The sequence below is a fragment of the Rhinopithecus bieti genome, unplaced genomic scaffold (assembly GCF_001698545.2).
Source record: "Rhinopithecus bieti isolate Rb0 unplaced genomic scaffold, ASM169854v2 scaffold_45897, whole genome shotgun sequence".
Classification (NCBI taxonomy): Eukaryota; Metazoa; Chordata; class Mammalia; order Primates; family Cercopithecidae; genus Rhinopithecus; species Rhinopithecus bieti.
Window position 1 is genome coordinate 223,061 of NW_016818649.1, and position 9,203 is coordinate 232,263.

Sequence of the window (9,203 nt, forward strand, 5' to 3'; positions counted from 1 at the left end):
TAAGGCAATATCCATCTCTGAGCACTAGATGGGAATTTCTGAGAAATGACTAGGCTTAGGCCTCAGAGGGAAGGGGCTACCCGGGAGAAGTGTCTCACCCAGCCCTCACATTCCAGCGGCACTGCCTTTCTTTCCTCTCAGACAGTTGTACCCCCACCAAGTCACTCTTCTCCCACATAGTACCTCTCCCACTTTTTAAGTCTAAATCTGGGGGGACCCACCTGTTGTCATTTTTCTTCAGCTATACTTGAGTTTTTCATTGGTTTTCTCAGAATCCCTGATCCAAATCACTTCTGCCGCACTGATTGTCTATTTTCCTTTCAGTGGATGTGAATCGGCGCAAAGGAACACTTTTTTTTTTCCTTCTAAACATATCACTGAAGAAGTTCTCTACCAAGATCCATGCAGGAAAATGCTATGTCCTGCAGACACACAGGAAGCAACAGTTCTCCATATAATTCTCAAAATTGAATTTTTATATTGAGCCTTGAGATCCCCTGAATACTTCATCATTGACATCAGCCTCAGCCTCTGGAAGCTCCAGGGCCTTATTGGACAAGTATTTTCCTAGTTGGTTCCTAACTAACTTATTCTCTCTGTTTGGAACGTCCTACCAGCTCTCCTGCCTTCCCTTGCCCTTTCTTGCCTTTTTGCCTGTCAAACTTCTACTTAGATTTCAAAATGCAGCTCAAATGTCACTTGCCCTGGGAAGACTGTTTGATTCTGCTCCCAAAACACATGGCTCCTAGGCTGGGTGAGGTTCCTCTACTCTGTAATAACTCCTGTTCTCACCCCTACAAAGCATTTTGCTCACACCTCTAACAGAAGAGCATTTAACTAATTCTGCTGCAATACTGTTTCTGAATCTGTCTCCCTGAAAGCTCTTAGCTCATCAATAGTAGAAAGATAAATTACAGATTGCTGTCCCTACTACCTTGCAGAGCTTGATATATGGCAAGATTTAAATAAATATTCATTGAATAGACAGAAGAATAAATAAGTGAGCTAGACAAGATCAGACTCACGTGGCAGAGCAGATCAGTGTTACTGACAGACCAAACCCAAGGTCAGAAACAAAAGAGCCTGTTCCCTGGCCAACCTGACCTTTTCTGCTCTGAACAGAATAATCAAAGATAGACTCTCTCCTCCTCATTCCCTGACACCCCCATAAAAATTCAGCCATTCTAATTTTATCCTCACATTTGCCTCCCCCCCTCACCAAATCCTGCACAGTTCCAAAGCACTTGGCTTCTCTCTCCCTCTGCCCCAATTGTTCCTCTTTCTATAGCATCGGAATCTCATTGTCCTCCCTGCCCTCTTCCCTCCTGACCTCTCAACCGCCCATTGTAAGATGTCAGGAGGACCCGGGTGACAGCTGGGCCCCAGCAGGGCAGGCCTGGCATCCCCAGGGCATCCCTGGCAGGTGCTGGAACACTCAACAGCCGGGCTTGTTATCACCGCCCCCCTCTCTCTTTCCATAGGTTCCCTGTCCCCTCCCTTAAGCTCCAACTCCCCTTCTCAGGGGTTGTTAGGGACGGTATGAGCAGCATGTCTGGGTACAAGTATAAGCAGAGGAAACAGTCTGATCTTTTCTCTGGACTATTTGCACTCCTATGCATATCTCTTCTCAGACGAACATCTTGTATGCTGTTAGCCTGTGTGTCCCTGAGAGCAGTATACTCTGCCAAATTCCAACTCAGAAGCTCTGCTGTTACCTCCCTCTGCAAAACTTCACTACCACGGCATTTGAGTCCTTCATATGTTGATCAAATCAGTCAGATCTCTACTCCACAAGATAGCCTTTCTCAATTCTAGCATCTCCACCTTCTATGACCCTTTCTGGACTCTAAGTATGCCTCTGCTAGGGCATGAATCTCACTGTTCCCTCATTATAGTTGGTGTGTGGGACAGTGACCAACAAACCTAGTTCAGTACTTGACACGTAAGAACTAAATACTAATACTAAATACTATGTACAGTATTTATCAGTACGTTTACCCTTCCTTATACTTTCATTTAGTTTGATTCTTATAATAATCCATTGCAGGGATCTTATTCCCATTTTACAGATTAGGAAACTGACACGCTGTGTTTATGTTATGCCCAGAGTCACACAGCCAACAGGTGGCAGAGTCAAGACTTGATTTTTAAGATTTTACATCACCTGATCTCTACTAAAGTTTATCAAACATTTAATTAAATTTTACTAATAGAATTGCTAAGTTTAAAGATAACACAGATATCAGGGACACAGACTGAATGGGAGGATACAGTTTAGATATTAAGAAGGACTTCCTAATTATAAGAGGGAAAACTGTTTATCTCCTTACTGAATTCTGAGAAAGGAATAGGAAATTCTTAATTTTATGAGGATGGATTAAGTAGTGATTTAAGATAAAGGGATGGATAAAATGATTTTTAAAAAATTCTTTCACGTCTCATTTGAACTCTTCATAACTATACTTTCTCCTCACTTCCAATAGATTGATAGCAATACCAAGTAATTAGTGATCCTCATATTTAGGGAAGTAACTTCTCCACGAAATGGGAAGTTTATGCACTTCCTTTTTTTCCACCTTTATTCAACCCTTTATATCCAGACACTGAAGCCCATGAACCTTCTTATTTGGCAAAGCGATACTTGCTAAAACACATTTAATCCCTGAAAGAGGTCTGGTTTATTTATAAGCTATTTACTCCAAGCCTCCTCAAGGCACTAATGTGTCTGAATGAAATCACCAGTCAGAATTCAACTCTAGACTTGACATCTGGAGACTTAGTCATCATCCTCCCTGCTCCTTATTTGATACTACCAGGCCCTGGACACTTGACTGGGGTGTGAAGGATATGGGAAAATGAAGTACAGTGAATGTTTTACTCTCTTCTACTGGAAATGAAGAAGACAGAAAATTGATCATGTTGATTCTTTTCCAGGGCCCAGTAGACAGGATTGCGGGATCTTACTCCCTCCTGCATATTCATGTTGGCTTAGGGAGGCAGCCAAGCAACTAATTGGGTAACTCCTCAATAATTTGTCCTCTGAGGAAGGCTGCTGACTCACTTGGGGCTCATAGAATCAAATGTTCAGCTTCCAGTCTCCAATTTGAATTGTACCCAGAGGTGAGAAATAGACAACTTGTTGATTCCCTGGGGCAAGAGAATAGATTTTTTTGTAAAGATGGATAGTAGCCTGAAACTACTGATTCTGGACAGGAGAATACATATTTCTATTCCCAGCTAAGGGCTGCTTCTTCTACGTTTGCCTCATCACTACACTCAGGCCCTCCTCCCAGATACTTCCCATTTCTACACCAGTGTAGCGCAGATAAATGTGGTTTTGTAAACCAAGTTATATCTTAATGAGTAACATTTAATTTACCATTTGAATGACTTCTGTGTTAAAATTTTAAGTGCCACCTTTCCAAAGCAAATTCTCCTTATTTTCTCTCTCTGTCTTTTAAAAGAATGATTATAATTTTCTTTTAAAAAGAAAGATTCTTTACTTTTAAAGAATTATTGAGGCTTTCTTAAAATGGGTCAGACCTGTATATCTATGATTTCCCTGATATAGCTTTCCCATTTTTTTGATTCCAATAACGACAATTAATGATATTGGTTGTATACACATCATTTTCCTATGCCTCAATTAGCATATCTGGAAAAGAAGAGGGGAGAAATGAATCTCTGTTTTTCTATCCCTAAGAAAACCAATCCAATAATAATTGTGCATATTTCCAGAGAAATGCAAGGTGGCATTAAGAGTAATTCGGAGCACAAGTTACCTGTAAGAGTCCATCAATGTGATATAGATTAGATTAGATTTTATCTTTTTAATCTGTTTTCCTGAAGCAAAAATCCTACTGGCATCCTCTTGCCATGAGGATTAGAATGCACACCACCAAGCTCCAGCTCTACTGTTTCAATAGCCTTCAGTAAGTCACCTTCTGCTCAGCTCTCCTCTAGAAAATCACTGCATTGACTTGAATGGCATCCACTGAAATAGAATCTAATTAGTGATATTTAAACTTGTGCTATACAATTTTTTGTTAAAAGAAAGTTTAGGAGGAACAAAAACGGATATATTCTTGAAGAACAGCATAAAAAGAAGCAGATTTAGCTAGTTTGTCATCCCTTCCATCAGCCTGTACTTTCTCCCATTCATCTCCCCAACTTTTCCAGAGGGAGCCCTGAAGAGTGGTTTGAAAATCATTGTTGTGAACTCTAAAGGACTTAGATCTGTGCTGCTGGTTTTAAGAAAGTGGATAAAAATGGGGAGTGGTGCATAGTATAAAATAAAAATCTACAAGTCTGTAGTGATGTAAATAAATAATTGAATAAATAAATAGATAAATGGGGGCAAATAGACAAATATATTGTGCAGAATAATTTTAAATAAGTTATGTAGATACTCTGTCCTCAAGGAGGTAGAGCATAACTTTCTACTCTTTAAGAGTAAACTGTGCACAGTGACTTCCTTTGAAAGAGTACATGATGAAAGGGGGTAAAGCATGACTTTACAGTAAGGAAACCTTTCAAACACTACCTCAGCCAGGTGATGAAGGTTAACATTTGTAGTGATAAGTCATGATAAGTCATCATGTCAACATTTCCTTGATGTAATGAAAATGACCCTTTGCCTCTGCAATCTTCCTACAAAAAATAAAACTCCAATCTAATAATGAGATAACTATCAGGCAGATTGTTATTGAGGGACATCCTACAAAATACCTGACCATCACTCTGCAAAACTGTCGAGGTCATCAAAAACAGGGGAAGTCTGAGAAGCCATTATAGCCAAGGAGCTTAAGGAGACATGGTGACTAGATATAAAGTGGTATCCTTTTTTTATACTTAAACAAAAGAATTGAAAACAGATATTAAAACAAAAACATGTATGTTCATAGCAACACTATTCATAATAACAATAAAAAAGGAAACAACCCAAATGTCCATCAAGAGATGAATCGACCAAGAAAATATGGTCTATCTATACAATGGAATAATATTCAGTCATAAAAGGGATTGAGGTGCTGACACGTGCTACAACCTGGAAGAAGCTGAACACAAAGAGTCACATACTATATGACCCTGCTCATATGAAATATCCAGAATAAGCAAATCCATAGAGAAAGCAGGTTAGTGGTTGCCAGGGGTCAGAGGGAGGGCAGGTGAGGTTGTAGCTGGTTAATTTTAGGTAGGTACTTCCTTTTGGGATGATGAAAATGTTTTGGAACTAAGAGGTGATGGTTGCACAATATTGTGCATGCCCTAAATGTCACTGAATTGTACATATTAAGACAGTTAATTTTTTAAAAAAAGCAGTATTCTGGATGGGATCCTGAAATAGAAAAAGGAAAATAGGTTAAAAAGTAAGGAAATCAGTGTAGACTTTAGCTAATAGTAATGTATTAATATTGGTTCATTATTTATAACAAATAAACCATACTAATAAAAGACGTTAATAAAACGGGAAACTTAGTGAAGGGGATACAGGAAATGTCTATACTATTTTCACATTTTTTTCCTGCAGATCTAAAGCTGCTGTAAAATTCAAAGCACTTTAAAAAAATTTAAAAGGAGGGTGGGGAATTAATTTTATAAGAATACAGAGAATTGTCTGCTGAGGAGACAACTGCAGTGGGCATCACATTTCTGAGGTTATTGGAGGAGAGTGACCTGCTGTGCTGCATCTCCATGGGGGATGATGCAAGAAAAGATACCTTTCAATTATAGGAGAAGGATTGAAGTCAGGGGTGAGAAATCACTTTCCAGCTTCAGATATCTTGACTTTAAGACCCCTCTCCAGGAGAGGGATTGCTATCTACATATGGATGGGATCGGGGGTAGGATGCATTCACAACTGCTCAGCGCAGGCAAGGATGATCCTTATTTTGGGGATGGACAGCTAGGTAGATCAGGAAAAATGTGTGAGGTTCAAAGAAAAAATTGTGGTACTGTTCCCAGCTGCCCCTCTGCTTCCATACAGCCTAGTCACTTATATCAATAATATCGACCTCTAGCAAGAGACAACATCTAACTATTCATGTTAATTAGTATGTAGTAACTAAAAGCATTCCCAGTCATCTGCGTGGTGTTTGGCATCTACTAGGTGTTCAATTAATATTTGTTGAATGAATAAATCTATTATAAGGTTAATTTTTATTTCCACTTACTTAAATAAATTTCCCATTGATGCAATACTTTCTCTCTTTCTATTTATTTTAGCCTCATAACAACTCTGAAAGATAGGCTGTGGGCATAAATAGTGAGACCTCAAACTATCAGCCCTGAGCACTGCCTGGTGCACATCCAGTGTGACAGAGTTTGGTGTGTGAACTGATCAAACCAATATGCATTGCACCACTACAGTGTCTGTATTTTTTGGCCCTTGCAAAGGCCTCCTTTTTCTAGGACATATGGGAAATGAGGGTAGAGGGGATTACCTCATAACCCTCTATAATCATCCTCCTGGCAATTGTTCCTCAGGATTATGTGCTCATCCCAGCTCATCCCAGTTTGCAGTCGAGCATTGTCTTTAGTCCATTTAGGCTGCTGTGACAAGATGCCTTAGACTGCATAATTTCTAAAATGCAGAAACTTATCGATCACTGTTCTGGAGGCTGGGAAGTTCAAGACCAAGGTGCCAGTAGATTGAGTCTCTGCTTCAAATTTGGGCCTTCTAGCTGTGTCCTCACATGTTGGGAAGAGCAAAAAGCCTTCCTTAAGTCTCTTTTATAAGGGCACTAATCCCTTTCATGGGTGCAGAGCCCTCATGACACAATTACCTCCTACAGGCCCTGTGTCTTAATACTACTGCTCTGAGAATTAAGTTACAACATAAGGATTTTGGGGGGACACAAGCATTTAGACCATGGCAGGAACATCTCTCATTTCATAGCTCCTTGCTTAGGACTCATGGACACTACCAGATGCTGCTCCTGTGGGTCGACATTGGAGAGGCCACAAAGTGATGCAGACCACACCTTCCTCTACTCTTGCATACCTTCTTCCTAAGGTCTCCTCATAAAGAATTAAGGTAAATTAGGATAAATATAACATTAAAGGAAGAAAGATTAAAATTGTCCCCTAAAAATGAGTGCTGTCATAGGCCACATGAAAAGTATCCCAAAGTACTTCACCAAAGGCCCCCTTCTCAGTGTTCCTAGTTTCTAAACTTGTTTCCCGTTCTGCTTGTGTCTATGAGGTGAATTATTTTCTTTTTTCATAATTTTTAAAATGTTTTTTAAATGTTTTTCCCATGGGTTTCAGGGGAAACAGGTGGTATTTGGTTACATGAGTAAGTTCTTTAGTGATGATTTGTGAGATTTTGGTGTACCCATCACTCGAGCAGTATACACTGAACCCAGTTCATAGTCTTTTATCCCTCTCCCTCTTCCCATCCTTTCCCCTGGAGTCCCCAAAGTCCACTGTGTCATTCTTATTATGAGGTGAATTATTTTCTTACTGCAGCTTTATGCATGTCCTCTTCCTACCAACATGGGCTGGTCTCAATCTAGGATCCACCTTCTTCTCTGAGAGCATAACTTTCCAACTCTTATTTTATCAAATCTAGAATAATATCCTAAGGTCTCCAGTAAGTGAATTCCTGGAGGTTTTTTACAGTATCTGGGGTGGACACAGGCACTCCAAAGCAAGAATCCTTAAAAATCTTTCTAGGAGCCTGTGTTATGATACACATTTTAATTATTCCAATTGTCAGCAATTAACTGTTGGATAAGTACTGTACCAAATAAGTAACATATATGTACACACATATCACACTCACACATAAAATTCCTAAGACAAATGAGAATTCTCAAAAAGAATAGAGGCTAATATCATCAGAAGGAAGATACATATATTTTCGTTTTGAACTACACGTTCCTCTCTCTTCACACAGAAACAGGCCCAGATTACTTGAAAATCAGAATTAAAAGAGATTACATGTTTGGATTAGCAGGTAACATGGACACAGTGAGTGTTCTCCCTTCTCAGCCTCTTGCTTCTGCCTCCTTTCTCTTCCAATGGTTAAGATCTTGTGAGAAAGAAGGATGAGTTAGGTTAGGTAGAGTGTTGTGGACAAGTGGGACATGCATATCCTGCTAGAGTTTTTTAAATTCCCTGTTAGTTCTGAAGAATTTCAATAATCTTTCAGAATTAGGATTAACTCAAGAACTCTCATTTTTTTTAAATCCTGGTGTCATGGTATCACCCACTCTGTTCCTGATCATAATCGTTAATTCAAATAGTATTATTTCTTCTATGCTTGGCCCATATTCCTGAGGCAGAAGAAACACCTAGGCTAGGCGTGGTGGCTCATGCCTGTAATCCCAGCACTTTGGGAGGCCGAGGCAGATGGATCATGAGGTCAGGAGACCTAGACCACCTGGCCAACGTGGTGAAACCCCGTCTCTACTAAAAAAAAAACACACAAAAATTAGCTGGGTGTGATGGTGCATACCTGTAGTCCCAACTACTCAAGAGGTTGAGGCAGGAGAATCACTTGAACCTGGGAGGCGGAGGTTGCAGTGAACTGAGATCATGCCACTGCTCTCCAGCCTGGACACAGAGGGAGACTCTGCATCAAAAAAAAAAAAAAAAAAGGAAAGAAAGAAAGAAAAAAGAAAAAAAGAAACACCAACACCTAGAAGCTATTCTGTTACCTGTTAACTGTATCATCTCATGATGGTTTTCAATCTTGATGAGAGACGTTTAAAAAAAACCCACTAAATGTCATGAATTATACTCTAATATAAATGACTTCTAGATTTTACACTAATGGGTCTAGTCCTCAAAAGTTTATACATAATAAGTTGTGTTTAAATTCAACCGATTGGTCTCTGACTCCTAGATCTTGAACTGAATCACTCTAGGTAAGGAAATGGCACTGGGAGAGGAGAGAGGTGACTGCTTTTCCTGACCTGGGCAAATGGAGACAGAATGGTAATCCTCACTTAATATCATACCTTGATGCACTGCTCACTGGAAAATTTGCCACTGAGTCACTTTGCAGAACCTTCACAGACTTTATTAGACACGACACAAATTACTCCTTATCCACATTTGCCAGGGAGAAAAATACCCCAGAAACTTATGGGAATGAATTTTGGTAAAGAAGAGAAAAACAAGTTTCTTATGAAAGGCCTACAGGATGCATTTCCCCCCTCAAAGCCGACATAAATCCTTCCCCCCCCCCCCCCCCC